This window comes from Tamandua tetradactyla, chromosome 6 (genome assembly GCF_023851605.1).
Source record: "Tamandua tetradactyla isolate mTamTet1 chromosome 6, mTamTet1.pri, whole genome shotgun sequence".
NCBI classification, from domain to species: Eukaryota; Metazoa; Chordata; class Mammalia; order Pilosa; family Myrmecophagidae; genus Tamandua; species Tamandua tetradactyla.
The window spans coordinates 13,036,509-13,063,529 of record NC_135332.1 but is presented as its reverse complement, the minus strand read 5'-3'; the positions used below and the strand labels follow the sequence as shown (position 1 = coordinate 13,063,529).

General features: G+C 46.9%; 1 long non-coding RNA gene across 2 annotated transcripts in view; it reads left to right on the top strand.

Annotated features, from left to right (window-relative positions):
• LOC143687077 (uncharacterized) overlaps positions 1-27,021 on the top strand; it is a 147,529-nt gene that overhangs the window by 40,000 nt on the left and 80,508 nt on the right. The window contains exon 1 of one of the 2 annotated variants that reach the window (XR_013177405.1): positions 19,795-25,153. The exons of the other annotated variant lie outside the window; for it this stretch is intronic. This is a non-coding gene — a long non-coding RNA (uncharacterized LOC143687077). Of the gene's footprint in view, positions 1-19,794; positions 25,154-27,021 lie in introns of those variants that run through there. 2 annotated transcript variants of the gene reach the window in all.

The following is a 27,021-nucleotide window of genomic DNA, read 5'->3' as shown; positions in this document are numbered from 1 at the left end:
TTTAACCCGAGTGGAGGTTGGGCCAGGAGAGGGTAGGCATGACCCACGAGACAAGGCTCAAATAAATCAAATCACTGATTTGCTCTCTCCCCCCGCATGTCTCCACTGCAGCTAGTGATGCCCCATCAGGCTCACACAGACAGTCCCCCTTAACATGCCCCCCCCCCGCCCACCTCCTCAGAGCTGTCTGGGGACAATCTGGGAGGTATGAAGACCTCGCTGGACAAAAAGGAGGGAGGAGTGTGTGCTCACCTCCTCATACGTGATCTGGCAGCCCTTGGAGAACCAGCTGGACAGCCTCCTGCCTGGGCTGGACCACTCTGGGGACCTGCATCCCAAAGTAGACCGTAAAGCATAAAGAGGTCTAAAACTCAACCCAAAACAAGAGCCGTCTGCGCACGTCTGGGTCCATTCATCGCTGGCCGTGGTGGATAGGAAGGGGCTGCTGTCCTTGGGTTGAACTTATAAGACCCTCGCCGCCTGCTGACTTGCTTCTGGGGTTCCTGTCATGCAGGCAATGGGCTGTTCTCCGGGTTCAGCGGTGGGTGAGGAGCCCCTTTCCTGGGACTGATAGCGGTGAGACATGAGCCTCCTTGGCCTCGGGAGAATTGCAGGCAGGTCTGAAGATACGGGAATGGGTTTGAGGCCTCTGGGAATTACCCCTCACCCCCTTTCTGAGATCCTTTGTGACTCAGTTTCTGGAAATTGTAAGAGAGTGAAAAGCAGAGCAACCATTTGCCTGGGCAAGGCAGACAGTGGCGAAATTTGCCAATGTAAATTGCAGGCTAAACATCCATCCCGTTGGACTGCCCTGGGGCTGAAGTGTGAATCTTACACATGTAAACATCTGTACCTTAGAATCAATTTCACTATCTCTCAATTTCAATATGTTTGTTTTGAAGAAAATCTCTGAGCCCTCCCTCTCTTATCTGCAGATCTTCCTGGGGAAAATGCATTCATTTGTTAATTTATTCAATAAATATTTGTCAAGTGTGTTGTATTAGCCTGGCACTGGGCTACCTGCCGAGGATCCAAAGGTACGTATAGATAAATGTCCATCTGCATAGAGAGGGTAAGAAGACTTGTAAAAAAGTAATTGCAATAGTTTCTGTTAAGGAGTTGATGAGAAGTGTGGACTTCTGGGGACATGCTCAGGAATTTGTGATTCATTCTGTCTTCGGCCCATGGGAAGGCGATGTAAAGGACATTCAATGGCACTTCAAGGATAAGAGGTGATCTCAGTTTTGCAGGATGGAGGAGAGGGGAAGAGCATCCTGGACTGAAGGAACGGCATAGCAGAGGTGCAAAGACTTGACAAGGGGCATTTAAGGAATGATAAGAGAGGAAGTTGGGTACCTACTGGGATAGTGGCTTGTTAAGTCAAAGACAGACTAGGAAGACCTTAGGTGCAGGCTCTTCCTTTATAAGAGAAGAAAGGAGGAAAGACATCTCTGTCAAGTGCCTTAGAAGGTGAGTGTATTAGCCAGGATAGGTGGAGCTATGCTGCAGTAACAAACAGTCCCAAATATCAATAGTTTAAAACAGCAAACATTTCTTTCTCGTTTGTGTTACCTACCTAATCCAGGTTGTGGGGCGGGGGGAGGCTGTGCTCCAGGCCCCCAGGCTGATGGAGGAGTCACCATCTACGTCACCTCCATGTGATCCTTGTAGCAGGGGAGAGGGAAGAATTGCTCAGAGCCAGAGCTGGTGGTGGAACCCCACCATAGAGGGGGACTGGTAAATACAGGGGATCGAGTGGACTAATTGGTGAGTATGGCTGTCTTTACCAGTTGGTGATATCATCAACTTTTGCTGAGGGTGCAGGAAAACAAGGATAGAAGAGGCAGAAGAATTGGGGAGCTGTCTACGCAGCTGTTTTTTATTTTCTTTTTAGAAGAGAACTGTAGGTGGTGAGTCCCATTGTGCTTACAAGGCATAGCCTTGGGGAGCAGCTGGTCACGGGCATTTACTGTTTCTCATTGGCGCGTGGTGAGGATATGATTTGACCTGGGATAAAACCAAATCCATGCACTAAGAAGATATTTCATGTGGAGTTGTATTGCCCTTCCAAATGGAGGAGACTGTAATAATCTCCTTTGCATCCAGCCATCCAGTTCTTTATTTGGTGGACATCCTTCTCATGGTCCTCAGGTGTCCTTACCAGGAAGCTTTTAGCCAGAATCCACTTGTGCAAATTGTAAAGTGCAAATTGTAAACCTTTCATAGGAAAGATTTAAGCAGAAGTATTCAACTTGAGATGTTGTGGTAACAAACATTCAGTAATAGGGACTTTGGAAGCCTGCGAGCTGTGCTGATTTCTTCCCGTGCAATGTTTTTTTAGCTCCTTCTCTCCAAATGAAGGGGAGAGAAGGCTGCCTTAGCTTCGCCAGTTAATGTCCTTCCAAGGCTCCCTCCAGACCAAGCACAGGGAGGAGGAATTGGCTGCCCAGGGCTTCATTGGTTGGGTTTCTGCTTGAAACCTGTTTTCATTTTTTTTTTTTTTTAAGGGCAGTGATGTTGATGGGATTGGAGAAATTCTGCCTTTGTCCACAACATTGGGTGAGGATTCTGTAATCTTATGGTGCGACTTTAGGGCTTGACCTTTCCAGAGCCCATCTTGGGGGCAGATGCATAATTTCATTACAGTTGTTTTTCAGGTCTCTTGGTAGGAAAACTTCCTGCGAAAGTTAAAACTGTAATGTCGTAGTGGGCCGATTTATTTAAATAAATGACGAGCTCAGTATTGACACACACGTTTGGGAAAAGCCAGTGTGACATTTAGAGCCTTCTGGAAGTCTCAGCCTGGGCATTCCAGCATTCCTTGAACTCAGTGGTTCTGAACCCAAATCACTGTCCCTCTTTTCCAAACCTGTGCTCCCATTACGATTTCTATGCAGCCGTGCAGGGAGAAGCATAATCATCCATAAATCTCCTTTCCCTCAGCCCTAGCATTGATATACTGTCCAGTCCTGTCACCTGCAACTGCCTTAGCTTGTATCCAGGTTAGTTATTCCTGAAGCTAGTTTCCTGTTTTCTTTTCTGCCACATTTATTCTGCTGATGTTGCAATTATTCTACCATTCAAAGCCTCAGTTTCCTTATCTGCAAAATGGGCCCAATTGTTTTATGTCCCTTACAGGTTTGGGAGAAGAGAACATAAGGCAATGCATAGAAAATGCATAGCTCAGTGCCTGAAAGTAGTGCTCAAAAATATTTGCTACTTTTATCTTTCTAATAAGCAATACCTCATCTCCCTCTTGTTCCTGGCCAATGTTTTCCTGTTTTCATTGCAAATCCTTTATGTATTTCTTCATGATAAAATGAGAAAGTTTATGATGATGGTTGGCAAAGGAAAGCTTGATACAAATATTGTCCTTGTGAAACTTTGGATGTGATTCTGAATATGTTGCTTTGAATTCATGTGCTAAGTTTCTGTTTAGGAGTAGCTATAATTTAGTGTGGATTGATGGATGGCTGGAATTTGAGTTTTAAAGATATGGAATTACTATGGATAGCCAATGAGTTTTGATGTTAGATGGGTGCTTGTCTTTTAAATTGATTTTCATGGCTTCTGTGGTCTTATATGCACTGCATTTAGGCTAATAACCCCTCAGAAGGCATTCAGCAATGTATCTAAGAGTCTTATGGGGCTTTATTTCCCCCTGAGGTTGTGGGAAGGCTAGAGTGGGTGGTCTCGTGAGGGGAAGGCTAAGGGTGAGATGTATAACCAAGATACATAAATCATTCTCTTCCTTTCAATATTTTTCCAATTTTAACATCAAAACACCCCTGGGAGGTTATAGACACAGAAATGAGCTGGTACTCCTGGCACGCCTAGAGGTCTGGACATTTCTTTAGAGCCTGGAAATTGCTTGAGAGTCTCCTTCATTCAGTTTCAAATTTTCTGGGAATTTTACATCCTATTCCACAATGGAATGACGGCATTTCGGGGACCCTGTATGCTGTGGGTTTTTGGCTGTGCTGTCATCCCGAGCCCAGGCTCCCTTCGAGAAGTTTCAGAGGAAGCTCTCTCCCTGCTTCCCTCGCTGTTAGATGGTAGAAGCAGGCATAAACCCTTCCAGCAAGAGGACATGCTCTGTTTCTTTCAGTTGGTCTCAAAAAGGTTCCCTCCATTTAAGTAATTTCTGGGCTGCGAGGCTCTTGCAGGCTTCTTGACATCGCGTGCCCCAGACATTCCGGCCAAGGGGTTTTCATGAACTGCCCATGTGGGTGGAGAGGAGAGAACTTCTGATTCTTTGGGGAAGATAGAGAAGGGAGTGAGAAAGATGTACTGGAAAATAATCAAAATGAAAAAAGCAACAAGTGCATTGAGGAATAGTTACTTGAAGCATCACATCAACCATGGGACTTTTTCCCACAGAATTTCAGCTAGTGGGGAGGTAATATTTTAAAATACAAAGAATCATCTAATCTGCTCTCTACCTTGGTCCATCTGTCCTGTTGCCTTTTGGTCCACAGTCATGGATGAATCGTATCATGAGGAATATTTTCTCTGCCCCTCCCCAATCTTGTGACATTATCTGAATGTGCCTTAGGGCTTTCTGACTGGAAAAGTTGTGTTTTAGAGGGTTATGTAGATAGCAGAAGGGAGTGGAGGCAAAAGGAGAGAGTTTAGTACTGTCAGGCTGCTCCGGGAACCGCTTTCGCAGGCCACGTATTATTCTGTTTTGCTCTTGCTCCATGTTCTAAATCCACAGGTTAATAGAAGGCAGAGGGAAGAGGTCTCCCAGAAGTGTCTGCGTTCATTTTTGTGAATTTAAAAGTTGATCAAGTTGGCTTGATGTTTGCCTTTAGGTTTGATTTCAGAATTAAAAATGTGAAGATTATATAGATTCTTTTCTTTTATGAACAGTGGGTGGATTTATCTTTAACTGGACTATCCCTATGGACAAATAAGCCTTGCTTTCCCTCCTCTCATGCGTGGATGTGTGTGTGTGTGTATGCAGCTGGGCTGTGTGTGTGTGTATGCACCTGGGCTGTATGTGTGTGTGTGCACCTGGGCTGTGTGTGTGTGTGTATGCACCTGGGCTGTGTGTGTGTGTGTGCACCTGGGCTGTGTGTGTGTATGCACCTGGGCTGTGTGTGTGCACCTGGGCTGTGTGTGTGTGTGTGTATGCACCTGGGCTATGTGTGCGTGTATGCACCTGGGCTGTGTGTGTGTGTGTGTGTGTATGCACCTGGGCTGTGTGTGTGTGTGTGTGTATGCACCTGGGCTGTGTGTGTGTGTGTGTATGCACCTGGGCTGTATGTGTGTATGTGTGTGCACCTGGGCTGTGTGTGTGTGCACCTGGGCTGTGTGTGTGTATGCACCTGGGCTGTGTGTGTGCACCTGGGCTGTGTGTGTGTGTGTGTATGCACCTGGGCTATGTGTGCGTGTATGCACCTGGGCTGTGTGTGTGTGTGTGTGTGTGTATGCACCTGGGCTGTGTGTGTGTGTGTATGCACCTGGGCTGTGTGTGTGTGTGTGCGCGCACCTGGGCTGTGTGTGTGTGTGTGTGTGTATGCACCTGGGCTGTATGTGTGTATGTGTGTGCACCTGGGCTGTGTGTGTGTGTGTGTGCACCTGGGCTGTGTGTGTGTATGCACCTGGGCTGTGTGTGTGCACCTGGGCTGTGTGTGTGTGTGTGTATGCACCTGGGCTGTGTGTATATGCACCTGGGCTGTGTGTGTGTGTGTGCATATGTATGCACTTGGGCTGTGTGTGTGTGTGTGCACCTGGGCTGTGTGTGTGTATGCACTTGGGCTGTGTGTGTGCACCTGGGCTGTGTGTGTGTGTGTGTATGCACCTGGGCTGTGTGTGTGTGTATGCATCTGGGCTGTGTGTGTGTGTGTGTGTGTATGCACCTGGGCTGTGTGTGTGTGTGTGTATGCACCTGGGCTGTGTGTGTGTGTATGCACCTGGGCTGTGTGTGTGTGTGTGTATGCACCTGGGCTGTGTGTGTGTGCATATGTATGCACCTGGGCTGTGTGTGTGTGTATGCACCTGGGCTGTGTGTGTGTGTGTGTGTGTGTGTATGCACCTGGGCTGTGTGTGTGTGCATATGTATGCACCTGGGCTGTGTGTGTGTGTATGCACCTGGGCTGTGTGTGTGTGTGTGTGTATGCACCTGGGCTGTGTGTGTGTATGTATGCACCTGGGCTGTGTGTGTGTGTGTGTGTGTATGCACCTGGGCTGTGTGTGTGTATGTATGCACCTGGGCTGTGTGTGTGTGTGTGTGTGTGTGTGTGTGTGTGTGTACCTGGGCCTGCGTGTGTTCTTGGGCCTGCGCGTTTGTGTACCTGGGCCTGTGTGGGTGTACTTACCCGGGCTGGTACCTCCTGGCTGGTGTGTCAATTGCAATTCTGCAAATTGGTGCAGGAATATAAATAAAGGTGACATGAGTGCCTTCTCCTGCGACCGTGACTCCCCCTGTTTTCTGCAGTGCATGAGGCCTGCTGCTCTCCTAGAGAGACCACGTCCTGAAGAAACAGTGTCTCCAGGAAGGGGCAGACAGAGGTTCCCAGGGCTCCCAGGGCGTTGGCGTGTGTCCCATGGTTAGCAGATAGGTCCCCGGGCGGGGAGACATCCTCCTGCCTGCTGCCGGGCTTCCCAGGCCCTGAGAGGCTTCAAGGCCATGCTGTCAAGGACGGAAGATTGACCCTCCTGCCTGTGTTTCTTATGAGTGACCCTGGGAGGTGTCAAGGCACCTGCAAGTCCTGTCGGAGGCGTGGGCTGGGGGCGGGACTGTGCGCAGGTGCATTGGGGACACTTTTGGGGTGCCAGGGGAGACTCAGTAAAGCATTCTCCCAACCCCCATTTGTCCATTGTTCTTTTCCCTGCCCCCAACAGGGATGCACACTGAAAGAAAATTAGTAAATTCCCATTGGATGAATAAAATATTATAGAAGATACCTTGAGAGGTTAAAGTATACACACACACACACACACACACACACACACCCCTCCAAGAGTTTACAGTCTGAACTTTAGCTGTGTATCCTTACACAAGTTACTTAGCCTCTCTGTGCCTCAGTTTTCATGTCTGTAAAATGGGTAGACTAAAAGTAATTGCCATGTAAAAAAATTTTTTTTAAATGGGCAGGCACCGGGAATTGAACCCGGTTCTCTGGCATGGCAGGTGAAAACTCTGCCACTGAGCCATCATGACACATCCATTACTGTGTAATTTTACGAGGATTAAATGAGTTATAATGAGGAAACATTCAAGCAGTGTCTGCACTAAGTGTATATCAGCTACTGTTGTCACCATGAGGGCATAGCAGGTGCATTTAGATGGTTCCAGAAGAGACAGTGTGCAGCGTGAATGGAGGGCAGCCAGGAGGGACGGGGTGGCTGGGAGTTTTCCAAGGGAAGGGCGCTGCAGGTGAGCTGGGGTGGGGGTGGGGGTGCGGAAGGGCTAGCCGGAAGAGGATGGGCTTTGCCCGGAAAGCTCCTGGCTGTAACCTCTGAGAAAGTTGTCCCAGGGTCTGCTCCTCCCCACGTGGTCCGGGTAAATTGCAGCCAAGGAGAGCAGGTGGAGGCTTTGCTGGGCTGAAGGAAGTGTGGAGGGAGGAGGCAAAGGAAACATTATGCAAGAGCACAGAAGAGCCCAGCTCCTTGAGCTTAAAAATGGAGTGAGGCTCGGGGAGAGCTGTGTAGGGACTGATGACGTCCCGGGGCCCTTTGGGGGTATCACTGTGCTCCCCTCTCCCAGAGCCTGGGGCCTCCCAGGGAGGAGTATGGAGGGGGTGATCAGGACATCTCTTGGGTTAGATGGCCTGGGAGGACTGCTTAGAGATAAGGGGAGGGCGGGGAGGAGGGCAGATGAGCACCACACCAAGGAGTTAGGACTTGGTGGCGCGGGTACGGTAGTGGTCCTGGGTCATCAAGCAGGGAAATGAAATGATGACGAAAGGAGCAGAGAGACACTGGGGAGCTGAGTGTAGGGTGGATAGACGTGGAAACAAGGGAGGCTCGAGGCGCCCAGTGTGACCTGATGTACTCAAGCCTGGTGGGCTGCCCGCCAGAGGCAGCCTCAGCGCATGGTTCCCAGGCCGCCTCATTTTCAGCAGAAGCAGCTTATTTGTAGCATTGACGCTGAGCTCATACTGGCTTTGAACCGTGTAGGAGTGTGCGGTGGCTCTTGCCATGTACCCTGAAGACTGGTGCAGTTGGTGTGGAGGAAGATGGTACCAAACAGGGCGTGCAGCCAGCACACCCCATCGGAGCAGGTTCCAAAGGGAACCTCAAGGGGCAGGAGCTGGGGGCTGGAACTAGCAAGAGGAAACTTAGCAAGGGCCTACGTTTGTCGGAAAAGGTTAATTGCACAAAAAATTGCACAAACGAGGCTGGGTGTTTTGAAGTCACTGATATGATCAAAATATCCGGCTGCATTAATAGAATCACAGTGTCCAAACCATGAGAAAATCAGTCAAACTCTCTTCCAGGGCACGTGGAGTGTATTCGGGTAGGTGGTTTGTCGGCATCCTACGACCTGGAGTATATTTGGAGGAGAGTAGTCAGGACAGTGAAGGGGTCTGATAAACCCTAACACGTAAGAAATAGTTGTCGTGTTGAGAATATTCTATACGTACTGCATGCTGAGTGAATGATTTATCTGAACGAGAGGAGACTGCGGTGAGGATATCAATTGCTTTTGATATTTGAAAGGCTGCCTTGCTGAAAAGAAAGTGTTTATTCAATATTCTATGGGAAGAGGACACCTTTGTAAATATTCTAGCGTGACAGATTTCAGCCTGATTTGGGGAAAGCCTTGTTGGTGAGAATCTTTTCTTACTTTTGTCATTGATTTCCAGCTACTTTCTAGCAAAACCATCCAACCAGGAAATAACGCTGTTTGAATTGAGTTTCAGTTACTCTCCTTTCTCTAGATGACACGTTGGTGACAATGGCTTAGATAACAGGGGTGGGTGGATGAAATTACTGGTTGATTGGGGCCCTTTTCAACCGATGACTTGGTTTTAGTCAGGAGTAATATAAACCTTGTAGTAACTTAAAAAATTCCATGTGTGTGTATGAAGTATACAGGAAGCAAAACAAACTCTGAAGTATGTCAATTGCAAGTATACACATTCATTAATTTTTACATATATACACACACACACTCATGCAATAATTGTCCAAGTTAAGACATAGAATATTTCCAGCATTCCAGAAAGTTCCACCATGTCACTTCTTAGTCAGTACCCTCCTACTCAGAGGTAACCACTTTTGGTGATTATTACTGCTTCACAAGGAAGAGGTTGCACTTTCACAGTGAAATGACCAGTAGACACCCAAAGCAACCAAGAAGGAAGATCTTTTTGCCAGAGTGTTTCTAGGTTTGGTTTGAGTTCAAAATGAAGCTTGGTGGATCCTATGAATTTTTTTTTTTTTCTGGAGTATGTAGACACCTTATTTTAAGAAAGCTTTTTATTCATTTGCAGACTTTTATCTGGCAGTGCTTCCATCCTGAGGGTTTTCCTTTCTACTTATCTGACAAACCATAAATTTTATTTCCTTTAAGGGCAAAAACAACCTTCGAGCACATTTATGACCCGAGTTTTAAGAGCCGGCTGCCCTTTCTATCCTGTATCTCTGGTTAAACATGTTTTCCTTTTCTTGGAGTAGACTTTGCCAAGAGGGGATAAAGGTATGTATTCCTCTGGAGAGAATGCCTGCCTCGCCAGCTGGGGAGAGGATGCAGGAGAAACCTCTTGCCCCATGTCTGACAGAGAGGCCAGGTCTCATGCTGGAAGTCTTATTTCAGCCTAGAAGTCTCTACCTGCCTCACTTGTTTTTCCTTCTTGATTTTTTAAATTTCCTTCTCCTCTTCCTCCTTGTAAGAGTGGCGGGTTTTTGGACTTTGACTAACTAAGTTATAGCAATCGTTGCTGATTTTACCGAGTTGCTTTGTTTTGAGACCTGCAGCCCGCTTTTCAGGGAGCCCCCTGGCCGTTGGTGGATGGAATGATTTTAGCTTTCCCTCGAGAAAATAATCTCAGAATACTGGGGGAGGCTCCCTGGGAGCCCTGTAGTGCCTCAGAGGTTGGCCCCTTTATCTGAGTTTGGGTGTTAAGGATGGAGGGATAGTTGCTGTGGCAATGAAATGGAGTCACTCTCCTTTCTGCTTCTCGCCCTGTTGAGGAGATGGTGGTTGAAAATACCTTTCAAGCTTAGAGTTTTTTAAGGCATGGACTCAGATTCTTCTTAATTTAACATGTATTGAGCAACTACTGTATTCACCGCTAGGCATTTTCACACTCACTGGTTGAGAGCTTCTCGGGGTAGATTCGGTGTGTTAGATGGCGAAATGGAAGCATGCCAGGGCCAAGCTGGATTCTTTCGGGAGACATCCCATAAGGCTATCACTGTATAGAAAACTTTGAGGCTCAGTCTAACACTCTTCCAACATCGATGGGCTGTGGGATCATTTCACTGTCCTCTGAGGTAGTATAGTCTGAAGGCTTTTGGTGTGATGCGTAAGCTATACTTTTTGAGAGATATCTAAAGCATCATTTCAAGAGAATAGAAAATACCACGGAAGATGGGCCAGCTGAGTGCGACTCCCTGCTTTTCTGTTCATTCATTTTGAGACTCTGGGAAGTTTTTTCATGGTCTCTGTTCCTTAGATTTTTTCTTGGTAACATGGGGAGAAAGATGTAGCCTTCTCTGTACCACCAAGGTATTGATAGGGAAGAATGGTTCGAAGCCTGGAAACTTGGAAAATGAATTTTCCATTGGTTTCAATGAACTCCCAACTCATCCCATGTCTCCTGCTGTGTATAATCAAGTGCGTGTTTATTTTACATGCATTTGCATATCTCATAGTTTTCTCTAAAAGGTTTACCTTCCATATTTCTCCATTTACTCATCAAATATTCACTGACAGCTTCTGTTGTGCTAGGCCCTGAGTTAATCCTAATGAGAGAGTGGCAAAATAAATAAATAAATAAAACATTAAGTGTATGTTGATAAAACTTTGGGGGGAGTTAAGAAGGTTCTGTGAAATCATACCATCAATAACTCCCAGGGACTAGTTTGGACTTCATTTTCTCACTAAAAAATACTTTGAGTTCGATTTTTAACAACTGTACCTCTCTTTGGATAGCAGCTGGAACCTGTTCTTGATATTCACAGGTATTTGGCTCAGAGTCTTGGTCACACACAATCTTTTTGTGTCTTCATACGCTCCCCAGTCATAGGGGAGCATCAGGAAGTTTTTGGTACTTGGGGCTTGGTGGAGATTGTGGGTTAGGGGAATGGCTTTTGGTAGATATGTGATCCAACAGTCCCGGCTCTCTTAAGTCAAGGCTGTTGGAACTCAAACGTTCCAAGTTCATGTTGCAGATGGTTCCTTCCCCTCAGGATGGAACTGCCATGGCCACAGGTATTTCCTAAGCCAGCAGACCCATGCTAGGTGAGGCTCATGTGTTGGATAACCAAGAGATGGTCATAAAAGATGCACTTTTCTGAGTATGGATAATGATTGTATCCTGCAAATAAAGAGATTGGACAGAGACTCATGTGGAGCAAACTGTGGTGAAATGATCAGAGCCAAAGGATGATATCTTAGCTGGTAAATCGGAACTCATTGCTGTGCTGTTTGAAGTCGCAGGAAAAGAAGAAATGAAGGGCCCACACAGTTTAATTTGGAAAATGCTGGATGGAGCCTCAGGGAGCCCTGCCTGTTGTCCTGGCTTCCCTGTAAGCTACCTGTAAAATTGAGTCAAGTCTTTAACCTTGTTGGGCCATTGCTTCCCTGTCAGTGAAATGAGAGAGGTTGACCAGATGACCCTGCTGTTCTTTTCAAGAGTCTCTCATTCCTGCCTGGTGTTTTTGGAGGTATTTGCCAGCTCAGCCTTTTGAGCAAACTGCCTTGGGCCTGTAGCTAGGTCTCTGGTACAAGCCTTTGGGGCCAGTTTCAGGGGAGTGTTTAATACACAACCCTGCAGACTCTTAGAGACCTTTCTGGGTAACACTTACTTCATTTCTCTTTTAAAAATGAAAAAAGAAAGAAAATGCTGCTTGGCAGATTCATGGTAATCGGGTCTGACAGATGCCACTCAGAATTTTATTATTTAAAGCCACAATGATTTTCCAAATAACCTAAAAATATATAATCCAACCTCAAAATAGTGTCCTGTAACAGAGGCCAGGGAGCCTTGTAGGAAATGAAGTCAGAATCTTGGCACCCCTTGTGTGCTGGTTCAAGGTCTTTGATGACTTTAACGCACTCTGAGTAATATGGAGATGGGAAGGTGTATTGGGTTGCTGAGAGTGGCTGCCAGGCTCTCAGAGACTGGGGGTGTCTTGGGGTGTGCCACCATGGTTCCTAAACCAGCATGACATCTCTCTGGGGTTAGTCCCCGTAAGGAGCTTTCTTCCCATGCTGTGAGAATATGGGTTGAGATGCAACAACTCCTACACATTTTTAAATTAGGCACCTTAGTGTCTAAGGCTCAGGCCTGTGGAAGATGGTGTTCTGAATCTGGGTGAATATGTGCTAGTGCAGTGGTAGAAGGGAATGAAATTTTGTTGGGTACTGACTGTGATCCGGGCTTTGTGCTTTATTTAATTCTCACATTATTTATTTAGGCCTCAATGATCCAATTATTCATAAAATATGAATCAATGTACATCAATCACATTAAAGCATAATTAATGATAGTCAATGCATTAATTATTGCACCCTTACAACCTTGTAAGAATCATTGTCCCATTTTATAGATGAGAAAATTGAGGAGGTTGCGAAACTTACCCAGTGGGTTGGAGCTGGGAGATGGTGGAGTGGGGGTCTGAATCAGGGTGGGCAGACAGGGATTTGGAGCTGGCATGAATTTCCTGGCTGGCTAAGTGTCCTGAGCCAGCAGCCCCGGGGCAGCAGGTGGGGCCAGCGAGACCCTCTTTCTAGAACTAGGAATCTCAGAACTGGTCTGCCTTAAAGCAGGGGGAGGAAGGGGGCTTGTCTCCTTGGTCCTCCTGGTCCCCCAGCTCCAGGACCCCATGTTAAAGGGGGGGGGGCAGGCCCCTGCCACGTACCCCGCTGGGAGCTGGCTCTCACAGATCTGTCTCGAGGAAGCATCTCCGGGTGGCTTCTGAGCTGGGGGAGCAGCTGCCAGAACCTGACTGGCTGTTATTTGGTTTTCTCTGACTAGATGTTTGTTTCTGTGAAACCCTTAGCTGCTGAGGCTCTCGTGCCTCAGCTTAATCGGCACTGCATGGAGCGCTAGCCTGGTTAAGTAAACACCTTCGGAATATTACCTGTCTGTTAACCTGTCAAAATTGCTTTACAGCTCCCTTTTATCTTTGCCCCAACGGAATTCCCCCTGGAGTTTTCTGCCTGCTTTCTGATTCCTTTCCTTGCCTGCCCTTCTTCATGCTGCAAAGCTTCCCGCTCCCCGCTCCCCACCTCCCTGAGCCATTAAAAATGGTCAGAGTTCCTCTAGTAACAGCTACCTTGTTTGTCCAGTTCAGATAAATTGTTGTGGCCTCTGCTATGCAGATCAAAGCCACTGGACTCCCATCCAGCTCCAAGAAAGTAACCAAGATGCCTGCGGGTGGGCAGAGACGCAGAGATGGGGGAGTCTGGAGCTGCGGGAGGCCCTGGGGGTGGCCTGGGGGGGGTGGGAGGGAACCTCCAGGCTGCTCCCTGCCCCCGCAGTCGCATCAGAAGGCAGCACTCTGTCTTGCCCGGCTGCCTCGCATGCCTTCTTCCTTCCCTCTGCTCCCTCCACCCTTTCTCTAAACACCGAGTTTATAAATTTCAAGGTCTTGGTGGGGGGTGTCCAGTTCTAAGCCACACGGTCATTAGAGGCTGGGTGGGACCTTGGGGAGAGCTGGCCCCATGCTTCGGGCTCATGCTTCATTGAAAGAGCTCGGGATTCTTTGCAGGTTTACTCAGGGTGGGGACTCCTCCGAGGGCCGGTGGGGCAGTTGCTGAGCACCAGTGCTGTGGTCATAACTTCTTCACGGGCAGGAATAGCTTGCTCCTGCCTTTGATGTCTTCGTCCAGTGAAGAATCTGTCCTGCCTACTTGGGGAGCTGGTTTGGACTTTGATTGAAACTGCCAGGCCTTCCCTCTCTGCCCCATGACCCCTCCACCCGCCTTGAGCTGGCCAAGTGCTACTCTCCTTCCGTCTTCTGGATCGGAACCTGGGGACTTGTGAGAACGATTCCTCTTTGGATGCCTGGGCTCGGCATGCTGTGTGGAAAGGCCCTTCATTTTAATCCGTGTCAGCGCAGCGGAGTTAGGGGGTGTGGGCTCTAGAGTTGGATAGGAGCTTGTGACTCAGCTTTGCCTTTGCCTCTCTGTGTATCCTCAGTTTCCCCACCTGTAAAATAGGGATGGCCATGCCCATCCTGTAGGGCTGTGAGGGTTGACTGTATTCATTCTTGTCAATCACGCCTGTAGTATCTGACACTTAGGACGTGTGCAGGAATTGGTTATCGTCAATCAAATCTAGGGTAAAAAATCATATCAGTGTAACCCCCTTCTCCTACTCCCAATCACCCTTCACCAGTCTAGAGTTTTGGCAACTTTTAGAAAGTACTCAGGGTTTTAGATACATTTGCTGGCCTTCAGGACTCTGAAGGGCTCTAAACTCAGATTCAGGCTTGTTCTGTGACAAGCAGAAAATCTGCTTATGTCCATGTGAGCAGCATAATTTCCCCATTTCTTGTCTTTTCTTTCTTTTTTCATCTGCCCCATCATTTTTGGAGTTTTTCCAGGGGCCAAGTTTATTCCCAACTCCCTCTGGTTCCATCCTGCCAGGCTGAACTCCTGCCACTGGTGACACTGCTGTCCATTACTTTTGAGTGACACACATGGATTCCAGAAGGTGTGAAGGAGCTCAGAAGCCCCCCTAGGTTCGGAGGAAAGTGGCTTCATTTTATGTACTGCCTGACCCAGGCTCAGTGGAGTTCTAGGAAGCTTAGGGCAGACTTACTGTGTGCAGGGGCACAAAGGAGAATTTGGGGGTGCTGGGGGGGCGCAGGGTGTCAGGTTTCTGGCTGTTTATTAGCAACTGGGTCTTTGTTTTATGCATTATTTGCCCCTGGCCTGCTGTGTCTTGTGGTGTGAAGGGAGGGCTTGGGCTGCCCCCAGCCCATGGCCCGCAACCCACTGTGGCTCCCACTGCTGGCTGGTGGCCCACAGGCCTTTCCCTCGAGCTGGGCAGTGCAGATGGGCGTGTTTCGGCCGTGCAATCTTCGGATGAGTCAGTTGCTTTGCTTGGCATTTGGACCCTAACCCACTTTTAAAATTTTAATCATAATTTATTTTTTATTCGTATAGCACTTATTCTATCCAAAATCAACGGTATTTTACAGCATCATTTAGTTGTACAGTCATCGTCACTCTAGATTGTAGGCAATTTTCATTGCTCCAGAGAGGAAGATAATTAATTAGGCACACCCACCCAAGGGGAAATTCCACAACTCCCCTTAACCCGCTTTTGTTTTCCGAAGGAGGTAGCTTTTTATTATTAATTAAAAATAAAGTGCCACAGTTCAGGCATACAAAAAGATGTTAATTTCCTTCTTATTTTCTCCCTAATATTGTGTGTGTGTATTTTGTTCTCTAGGGCCCTGTGGATTTTTTCTGAAGTCAAGCTTACAGCGGTATTTAAATGCAGTTACATTCACCCTTTTTGAAATGCCAGAATCCCTCCTAAAACATCCCCCAGAATCAGATTTGGCACATTGTGCCTCTGTGTATAAATCCAGATTTGAGTAATAGGGAAGGCAGCCCTTGATATTGAACCCTTGTGATGAAATTGTTTCAGATATGATTAGAAAGCTGTCCCTGGGAGAAAGATTAGGACAAGTGAAGAATAACTTTAAAAATATTTTCCTTCGGAGGGATTGAGCAACACTTGCTAGGACTTTGCAGGTATGTTTGAAGGATTCTGCTAACCAGAGAGGAGAGCTGAGCTGGAGGAAGCAGTCTGCTTTTCAGTAGAAAGGTAGACTTGTGCTAATTTGCTGGTGCTGACCCTGGCCCCGTGAGCTCATCCTGGAAGGCTCATACACCACCCTGCCGGGTGTCCATGGAAAACGGTGGGGAGTGGTCCTGTTCAATGAGCTGCCTGGTCCCAGCCACTGTCAGTGACCTTGTCTCACCTTGTAGAGAGGGGGCCTCCTTTTCTTTGGCCATAAGAGGAGTCTCCTGGGGCTGTGTGCCCGGGGCAGAGAGCGTGCTTCCTTCTCCTTTCTATCCCAGCCTCCCTTCACTCTTTGGCTCAGGGAGGTTGAGCTCCAGGGCTTTCCAGTGCCTTCCAGTTCACTGACTCTGAGATAGCGTTCTGATGGATTTAGTGTTGTGTTGCTTGGAAACCGGTGGGCAAAGGCCAAATAAAATTTCAGTGGGGCTCCTGGACTTTCTGGGGCGAATGGATTTGCACCAGCGTTGATCCCCTCACTTTGCTGGTTCTCCAGCCCTGCCTCCTAAGCTAGGAGAAAACAAGCAAAGGTTTGTCTAGGCGCCGATAAGCCACCCTCCACGGAGAGCAAAGGAAGCGGAAACAACGCTGCCTGATTTTCTTCAGCCTGGAGCTTGGGCCAGTTTCTGGGGTCGAGGTGGGTGACAGCCTTGCCTTCCAGCCTTCAAGGGGCTGGAGCCTCTGAGTGTCCATCTCGGGGCTGGTGGTGGCGACCCCGGAGGCCGGTGAAATGGAAGGGAAGGCTCTTCAGGAGGCCAGGGAGAGCAGCTTTGTCTCCTGGCAGCAGCTCGCGGGCTACGAGCCATATCCTGGCTGAGCGATAGCGCATCCAGCTCGTTTGGGGCCAGGGCTGAGTCACCAAGAAACCCCCACGGCGTTGGCATGGGCTGCTTAAAGAGATCCAGGACCACAGTAACAGGAGTGATTAGAGTTTCTCGCTGCAATCTGGCTACATGAGGGAACTGCAAAGGGATCTCAGAACCTACTGAGGAGATCCAGTAAAAGCCCGGCCTGTCCTTTGGGGGAAGGGATGAGTGTGGGTCTCTGCAGCTTTGCTGAGACAGACTCTGGGGATTCATTCCAAGGGATCCTTCAAATAATACAAGCCAACATTTATGGACAGTTTTCACTGGCTTGGTCCTTAAATGCAGTCCTTAAATTGCTTGTACCTCTTAAGAGGTAAGATGGTATAATGACTGTGCCCATTCTACAGATGAGGAAATGAGACTTAGAGAGATGGCGTAGTGATTGCATGTCATCATGTGAGATGGTGTAACGATTATACCCATTTTACAGATGAGGAGAGAAAGGCTTAGAAAGAATAAATAGCTCACACAAAGTAAGAGCAGATCAGCAACGTCTTCATCATGCTCCATCTCTACCCTTGTTGGCCAAGTTCCTTTGTCAACCAGGGAATTGCACCTGGGCTTTTAGCCCTTGGAGGGCATGACTCAATTTGCACTCATACATTCGTTATTGTGGCTATTTGATTAATGTTTGTTATCGCCACTGGACTGAGGATATGCCCAGTTTTGTTTCGCATTACATCGCCAATACCTGACACAGAGTGGGCTCTTTATTTGTTGAAGACAGAAATGAATGAATGATCCCAGAGCTCCTGAAGTGACCTCTCTGCCATCTAGGAGGTTCTAGCTCCTCCCCTGGCTTTGTGCATGTGGAGTAAGACCCTCTGAGCATGGGTGGCCAAGATGAACAGCCTCCTGAGAAATTGGCCAGGAGCTTAGCAGTACACATTGTGGCCCCCACCTGGCTCATGCCATCTGCTTAGTGCAGTTGGAAGGCTTGGGTGGTCTGAGTAGGGCACTGCCCAGAGTCACTTAGTGCTGTGACTCCCCTGTCCCCTCTTCTCACTCCCCACCTCCAGGTAGGTAAGCAAGAAAGGCTCCTCTTGGCTTCTGGGAGGATGGAGAAGGCAAGGACACATTATGAACTGGCCTTTGGATTAGATGCCCACTCCCTGTGTCTTCTGTCCTTGCACCCCTCTTCTTGGCTTTAGGGAACACTGAGCTCTCATGTTACTTTATGAATGGGGACCATCCCTGAATTTCACACCTAAAGTGCCCCATATTCTGGAATTATTCTTTGCCGTTATTTCTCTAGATATGGAAAAAATGCGGTGGTCAACCCAGGTTCATGCTGCAGGGGAACCTCAGAGTAGCTGAAGGGAGAAGGAGGAATGTTCTGGAAGGTATGGATTCATATATATATATATATATATATATATATATATATATGTTTATTTATTTATATTTAGATGACCCCATGCACTTATAGGATTGATTCCAGCCAGGAAAATAGGCTGGATGAACCAACCCAACAGAGAGGTCAGGGCCTGAGAGCATTCTGACTTTCTTAAATATGTTTGCATTTAAATGCAAATGAATGTACAACTGCTGGGATTATAGGTGATAGGGAGGTAAAAAGGTAATGTATGGCCTTTGTGGGTGGGGTCGCGTGAGGGTGGAAGTAGCTGTACTTAAATCACACCTCCTGGGTTCTCTGACTTGGAGACATGGAGAGGAAAGGAACAACTGGGCCCTCAGCTCCCTTCCTTGCAGCTGGTACTCCTAAGCCAACTCTGGCGCCCTCAGCATCCCACCTACCCTGGCTTGAATCAAAGCCTTGGAGAACAGGAGTCATGTGGCTTTGCTTATTGTGAGCCAGCACTCTGGGCCAGACTGCCTCTAGAGGGACTTGCAGGGAGTTTTTTCCTTTCCCTGGCTCCCTCCTCCCACCCACCAGCTGTACTAGTCCCTGCTGAAGGAGGTTTCTCTTTTATGCTACGTGGCTCAACAACCCTATGGTTGTTTCTGGACATCAGACTTAATTGGTGGCAAGTTTCATTGGATTCCAGCTGCACGTTTTCTTTACAATTGGAAGATCCGTCCCTCTAGCCTCCTTCTTGTACAGTTTGTGCTTACAGAGCATGCATAACTATCCACAATTGTAAGAAAACAAACATACACACATTGAGGGAGTATTGTTTGCAGTTCAGGGTTCTGGTAAACCCTCACGTTGGGGTAAGTTTTCTCAAATTCTGCTTCATGATAATGTCCCTGTCTGTGTATTCACCCAAGGAAAGTTATATGGTTTGCTCTGGTGAGAGCTTGGACTTCAATTTAAGATTTCCCTAAACAGCAAAGATCTCTAAATAGACTTAAAAAGGCCCCTCTAGCATAAATACATTTGCTTTACCTTGGAAGATGTTGAATGGAGTACAGTGCTTTAGTTTCTAAGGCTTTGGGGTCTCCCTTTGCAGCAGCTTGCTTCCCTGTCCTTGCTGTAATACTTTCTCAGCAAATGAGAAAAAATGCCCCTTTGCCTTAGATAGAGCCTGTTGTTCCTTCCCTCCCAAGCAGGTTCAAAACAGAAGGCCTCTCCTTCTTCATTGCCAGGGGCCATGCAGGAAGAGAGTGTGAATGTCCTCTGGGCAGATGCTAGCTCCCTATAACCAATGAGATTTTCTCTCTCCTGGGCAAAAATCCTCCTGTGGTTTCTGGGCAGAATTCGAAAGTGCAATGGGTTCTGTCCATCACTCTGCAGCCCGCAGAGGCCCAGGGGACAGCAAGCCTGCACTGATGGACATTGCTTTGCTTGGGACCATGGAACTGCCAGCCTTCATTCCAGAGGCTTCGTCCCTTCTGACACGGAGTGGCCTTGACCAGAGGGACAGAATTGCAAACATTGGGGCAAAGAAAATATTTCACGTTGCAACTCTTCTCTTTCCAGAATATGCTCAACTTCTTGTTATTTTAAATCAGTTTCATCTAGAGAAGAAACTCTTGCTTTAAAGCAGCGTACCCCCCCCCCCCCCCCTTTAAGAGGTTTTGTTGTGTATTAATTCAAGCTGAGTCCTGGCACAGAAGAACATTCCCTCTGACCAGTAGCTTGTTGTTTTTTTTATTTTGCAAGCCAGGCTGGTGCTTAAGAATTCCCCAGCATGTGGTAGGGCTCAATTTCTTTAAACTTTCCCTGCCACCTTTTTCCCCAAATATATCATCTCAAGTGTAGCATTTCACAGTGTTTCTGAGCATGGGGACAGAGTGTTTGGCATTGTTGAACGGGAGTCTCAAAATAAAATCTGGGCTTCATTTGGAACAGAGATGATGGCCAAAGTTAGCATGCTGGGCAGGTTCCTGGTTGAAGCTCAGTTTGAGCCGTTTCTAGATATGCAAGCAGTTTCGTAATCTCTACCCATCCCTCTATTCCTTTCTCCATAAAAAAAGGGCACAAAACCCTGCTGACATTCAAATCCTTTTGTTCTTCCTGCTGCATCAATTACTGCTCAAGCTTGGTCAAAGCTTTTCCTTCAGGAAGTTTCAGTAGACACTACAGAGAGATGAGAAGGAAATTAAATTCACTGAGGGTTGCCTCTGCACCCCGAAAGTAATTCCATGCTTGGAATGTCAAAGACGTGATGCTCACTACTCTGCCAGATCTGGAGGGGAGAATGGCAGTAGCTTGAATGGAAGAGAATGAAGTTTCAACTTCTGGGTGGTTCTTTAAAGGCTCAGTCTGGCTTGGGAAAAATGACTGTCTTGAAAGTCCATTAACTCTTTCCATCCCCATGGTTTTTTCTCTAGGGCAATGGAAGGGTTGATATGCCAACTAAGTCTTTCATTGGCCAAAATGAATCTAAGTTAAAATGATTAACTTTCTGGTCGCAAGGCAGATTGGAGGAGAGTGTGCCCAAATGAGTTAAAAGCCTAGAAGGACGTAGTCTTGACTCACTACCAATGCACTGCCAGAAATTTATTATAAGGATGTTGTCGGACAGCTCAGCACAGTACGGATAAATTTACCGATCCTGCTTTTATGGGACAGTGAACAGTGAAAGCCATGGAAATGACCTTCTGTAGGACAGTATCACCCATCCATAGAGTGTGTTACTAGGAAGCTGCCAATTTATAGTTATTGATATAGAAATAGGTCCATGATATATTATTGAATAAAATCAATTTCTTTAAAAATAAATGAGTGCATTATAATATGATACCTTGGGTTGGAGCTTAGAAAAGAAAAAACACCTTGGTGGAATAGTCTGTAGTCTTGTGGATGGTAATGTCTCAGTGTCCATTTCCTCCCGGTTTTGACAAATGTGCCTTTGTACTTAACGACAATCACATTTGGGGAAGCTGGGATAAAGGATATACAGGACACTTCTGTACTGTCTTTGCAGTTTTTCTTTAACACTAATATTATTCCGAATTAAAAAAAAATTGTTTTAAAGCATTTGAGCACATTTAAGAATTTGGTAAGGAACATTAGTAAAAGATTAACAGGTTAGCTCTGAGTGCTGGGATTATAGATGATTGTAATTTTCTAGTTTGCTATGAACATTATTTCATGTTTTGAAAAACCAGCTAAGTTCATTCTCTCTGAAAAGAAAGTAGCATTCAAATGTAATTTGTTTTTTTGGGGGGTGGGGGGTTGATATGGTAGCTCATCTCTTTATCAAACTTTATGGATCCTTCAGAGTTTAAATCCACCCTTCTGAGGACAACCAGGCAGCCAAGATGGGCTTTGATTAAGAGTATAAATTTTGGAATCAGAGAGAACTGAGTTTGAATCCATTGCTTACCAGCTGTGTGGCCTTGGGCAGTGTATTAGTTAGGGTTGTCTAGAGAAACAGAATCAACAGGAAACACTCGCAAATGTAAAATTTATAAAAGTGTCTCTCACGTAACCATGGGAATGCAGAGTCCAAAATCCGCAGGGAAGGCTGTGAAGCTGACGATTCCTATGGAGGGTCTGGACGAACTCCACAGGAGAAGCTCACCGGCCAGAGAAGGAAGACAGCCTGTCTCTTCTGAATCCTCCCCAAAAGGCTTCCAGTGATTAAATTAAGCATCACTCATTGCAGAAGACACTCCCCTTTGGCTGATTACAAATGGAATCAGCTGTGGATGCAGCTGATGTGATCATGATTTAATTCTATACAATATCCTCATCCCAACAGACAGGCCAGCACTTGCCCAACCAGACAAACAAGTACCACCACCTGGCCAAGTTGACACATGAACTTGACCATGACAGGCAGTTACTTCATTGAATCTATAAATTGGGTTTAATGACCCTGATCCCATAAGACTATAGCAAGAATTAAATGTGACAATGCAGTATTATGAATAGTGGATGCCTCGATATGTTGGATGTTGAATGTATCTTCTCTAAATACACCAATTTCTGAAATTTTTTGTGCTAATGGTTGCCATTTTTATGATAGAGGGGAGTGTGAATTGTATTTATTTGTTAGATCACTTAAGAGGAATTTATGGGCTGTTACTCCAACATTAAGTATTTGAGAATCGTTATTATGCCATTCCCATCCCTATTCCACTGTCCCATCTCTTGTGCCTAAATCATCTTTGTGGGTTGTGTTTCCTATGGTGGATCTAAATTAGGCCAGGTAAAAAAAGGATCCTTCCTAGGTGTGATTTCTTTTATTCTTAGCCCGATCCTCTCATAAAGGTGCTTTGACTTTGTGTGTTCTCACCTTACCTTACCTCTAAAGGCTTGGGAAGTCTCTGTTGTCCCTGGGGAGATGGTGGCTTTCATTTTGCCTCCTTTATCTCTAGGGACCTGAGGTTCTGGGAGGTGAAGTATCTGATAAAAGACATTTCGATAAGCTTATCTATCCAGGAAAGGGGGCCCCAGGATGGCGGCTCAGAGCCTGAGCCCACACTTTCTTGTAGAGAGTGCTCTGTCAATGGGCCTGGAAACCAACATCCCTGTGTTCGTGCTGGCCCCAGCTGGCCACTGCTAGCTGCTCAAGGAAGGCCCCTAGAGCCTGTCTGAGTCTCTGTCTCTTCCGCCATAGCACTGGGGCGGGTTAGACTTCCTTGGTCTAAAGTCTTGCGATTCTATAACATTTGGCAACAGGAGGTACCTTCCTCATTCACTCTGCAGAACACAAAACAGAAAACATCCCCCACCGACATCAGAGGCCTGCAGGCTTTGAACATCTGACTTTAAGAAAATGTTTATTTAATATTGGATAAAAATATACGGCCTTACCTTTGAAAAGAATAATTAAATAATGAGGAGGGCTTCAAAGCGTTTCCTTTCCCCCATGCTTTCCAGGAGGAGAAATGTTTTTCAAAGTCATTTGAATATTAAAGAGCGGGGGCCCGAGAAGCCCTTGGTGGATGGGCTGGGGATCAGCAAGTCAATCAAATATTTCCAGAACGTTGGTTTTGTCCACAGTTTGAAACGGAGATCCTTTCGCTACCTGGTGATGTCTGCCCCTCCTTTTCCTTTTTCCTTTTTCAAGCTTGTACGTGTGCCGCGAAACTTAATCCATTTGTTTCTGATTCATTTACACTTAACTCATCAAAATGCTATTTAGTGAGAGGTATTTCATGTCCAAAAGGTACTTAATTCCACGGAACAGGAAATTACATCTTGCACAGGATAACTGAATGCAGACCTGGCAGTCCTGACTTTGTTTTTAACCCAGACCCCAAAGTGAATCTCTATATCAGGGGCTTTTAAAATCCAGCCCTGAGTACCTTAAAAGCTTTCTTTTTCTCTCCCCTTCTCCCCACATCTCCCCAACGTATATACACTCAGGATTTGTGCCAACAGCTCTGAAAACGCACAGTATTCTTTTCATGTGAAGCTGTTTGGGTTGTGCTCTCATTTTCTTTTCCCTCCAATATTTCGTTATGAAAATTTACAAATAAACTGAAAAGTTGAATTTTAAAGTGAGCACTATATGCCTTGTGCTTAGATTCTGCAATAAATATTTTAATCACATACCCTACCCATTCTCCATCCTGTTCTCTGACTGCCTCTTTGTCCCATTTTCTTTGATGCATTCAAAGTAAGTTGCAGGCAGTAGTATACATACTTCTCTCCAAATACTTCAGCATGCATATCATTAATACAAATTCAATATTTGCTTGCAGTTCTTTTTCTTTTTTTTCTTTTATGGTAAGATTTACATACCCTGCAATGCTCAAATCTCAAGTGTATCATAGGTATAGAACCCTCTGAGTATCTGGAAAGTTTCTGTGTGCCCTTTCCCAGTCTTTCCCCACCCCAAAATCCCCAGTGGCTACTCCTCTTCTGACTTCTTTCTTTCTAGGTTGGTTTTGCCTGTTCTAGAGGAACTTCACACCAAAGGCATCATAATAGTATGGACTGCCCTGTATATCTTCGTTCAGTCAGCATGATGCTTTTGAGAGTCATCCATGTAATTGCATGGATCTGGAATTTATTCCTTTTTATTCCTGAGTGGTATTCCATTGTATGAATATCCCACAGTTTGTTTAACCTTTCTCCTTCTAATCAGCATCTGTACTGTTGCTAGGTTGTGGCTGCTTTGAATATAGTTGCTGTGAATGTTCTGGAACAAGACTTCTTGTGGACTTATATTTTCCTTTCTCTAGGGTAATGACTTAGGAGTGGAATTGCTGAGTTTGAGATAGATATATGCATAGTTTTATAAGAAACCTTTTTCTAAAGTGGCTGGACCACTTACTCTTCTACCAGCAATGCCCAAGAGTTCCGGTGGCTCCACTCCTCTTCAGTGTTTGATGCTGTCACTTTTAAAAATGATAGCCATTCTAGTGGGCATGTAGTGGCATGTCGTGTTTTTACTTTATGTTATGTGCTCCCTCTGTCACTGCTTAGGTACAGAGTAAGATCAAACAGCAGGAAGAAGAATTCTTCTTGCATTGAGAATTTACTGAGCCAGGTCACCTCTCGTTTGACCTATATGGAGCCTTGGGTGAGCCTCCCTTTCCCTCTTAAATGCCTTTTCTCTCTCTCTTTCTCTCGTGGACCTGTTTTCCTTCCTTAGATGGTAAACACCTTGGTGGCAGGGTCTGATTCTCAGTTAGAACTCCGGGCCTGGCATTGTGCCTGGTCCACGCAGGGGTTTGTGCTGTCACAGCTCACTCCTATGACTCCTCGCTCTGTAGGCAGTTGCCTGTGACACCAGGGCCTCTGCTCACTCGCTTGTGTCCTGTGCCTGGCTCCATGAGCGGCATATAATAGCTACTCAACAAATATCTGAGCGAGGTGATAGAGCTGCCGGTTTCCCTCTTGCAAGTTGTTTATCCATTTAAGAGTAGACATGGTCTGAGGCTCTGCTGTTTACAGGGTGCCAAGGGAGGGACTGGGGACGGTGTGGACACAAAGAAGACTCATCCCCTGCCCATCGGGAGTTCTGCCTGTTAACAAAAGTAGGTGAATCAAAGAAGCGTTCGTTCAGGTGGAAAGTTAAGTGTTGTAAGAGACACGAGGTCAGGAGGGGAGCTGGTTGGCACGCTGCTCCTGGTGTCCCCTGTGCACCGTGTAATCTGGGCAAGTTGCTTACCCTCCAAGCCTCCATCTGCTCGTCTGTGCAATGGAAGTATAGTTGGGGTGGTCCTGGGGATTAGAACTCCGGTGTAGAAAATCCCAGCGCAATGCTGGTATGTTGTGGCCGCTCAGGAGTGAAAGCTCATGTTGGCATCCATTTTGAGGTGCGACCACCTGAAGATACCGTTCAACTCCAGGGGGTCAGTTGGGTCTCCTCCAGCCGTGGTGTAAATTCTTATAAAGCTGGGATCCCCTTGTCGGGTTTTTTTTTTTCTCCCCTCTAGTGCGCAGGGCTGGGTCTGTGCCACTCTAGTAAGTGGACTCTGAATGCCAAAGGGAGATGAAATGTATAAGAAGGTTTTTTTGTTGAAATGTTGAAAAGGACGTGTACATCCGCAGTGGGTATAGTCTTGCTCTGCCTAGATAGATCATCTCAGTAGGGCTCTTCAGAGCAGTATTTTTAAATGACGTTAAAACCGCAGAGCTTCAGAAGGATTTGCCGACATCCTTGTCCCTTGGACCTAGAACTTTCTTGCTGCCTAGCCCCGGGCCATCGCTGCTGACCTGGCTGGGTCTGTCAGGATGAATAGAAATCGGCACCGGGAAATGCCTGCAGGGAACTGGCCTGCTGTATGGAGGGCAGACTCAAAATCCTATTTCGAAGAATGAGGAGGGGAGCGGGAGGCCTGCAAATGTTCACTTCACTTTAGCATCACCTCCGCAGGCTCGGCAGGTGCAGCCCCTGTCACCGTTCCCTCAAAGCCAGGCCTGATTTCCCCTTTGGTCTAGGGTATCCGCAGCTCAGTTCTGATGGAAGAGGCAGAAAACTGCCATGCTCCCCCGGGGCCTGCCCCCACCGCCCTTTTGATCCCAGATTGAGTAAGACGCATTGGCAGGGGCAGGGGAAAGACAACTCAATTGTTTCGACTTGCAGAGGGAGAGGGAGATCGATTCTAATCTGAAAATGACTCAGGCACGCGGCCCGGCCCCCCTCACCCCACCCCCCTCGCCGCACCCTGCCTTTAGAAAGTTCAAAACTGAATATGCAACCGGAGACAAGCCATAAGCAAGTTGCCCCTGATCTGTATACAGGCTTCGAGTTCAGAGACAAGTTTGGAGAGAGGTTCCCCCCGGATGACTTCCTTCGACTATGCCTTCCATTTCTTACTCTGTCCTGGGAGTTGGACGCCTCCTTATTTTGTGGGGTTGTTGTTTGGAAGCAAGGAGCAGTACTCAGGGCTAGGGGGCTGGGCCATCTAGAAAAGGAGGATTAACTGGACAACCCCCTGTGCGGCCCCCTCCCCCTTCTTGTTCCTCTCTGTCCTCCACCACCGCCCCCCACCGGTCCCTTCTCCAGCCGCACTCTGCAAACAGCTTTTTCTCTGTTTCCTGCGCTCTGAATGCAGTAGCTGTAGTTCCCAGGGCCTGCAGCGTGGGCATATCATGTAACGGCTGGAGGTTTCATTCCTATGCAGTCCAGGTAGGCTGCAGGCGTGCGGCCGGAGGGCAGCGGGCTCTAACAGGCCACCCGCTGGGCTCCACCGACGCCTCGGCACCAGTGGAAATAAAAAAAAAGAGCGAGCAGGAGGGAGCGAAAGAGAGGGAATTATTTTGTTTCAACGCATTTGAAAGCGGGATCTGTGGCCAGTTGGGTTTTTTTTCCTCCCCCCTCCCACCCCCTCCCTTATTTACACAGTCTGTTCCGAGACACACTAGGGGCTGTTTGGATTGGGTGTTTGCTTCGGAGACA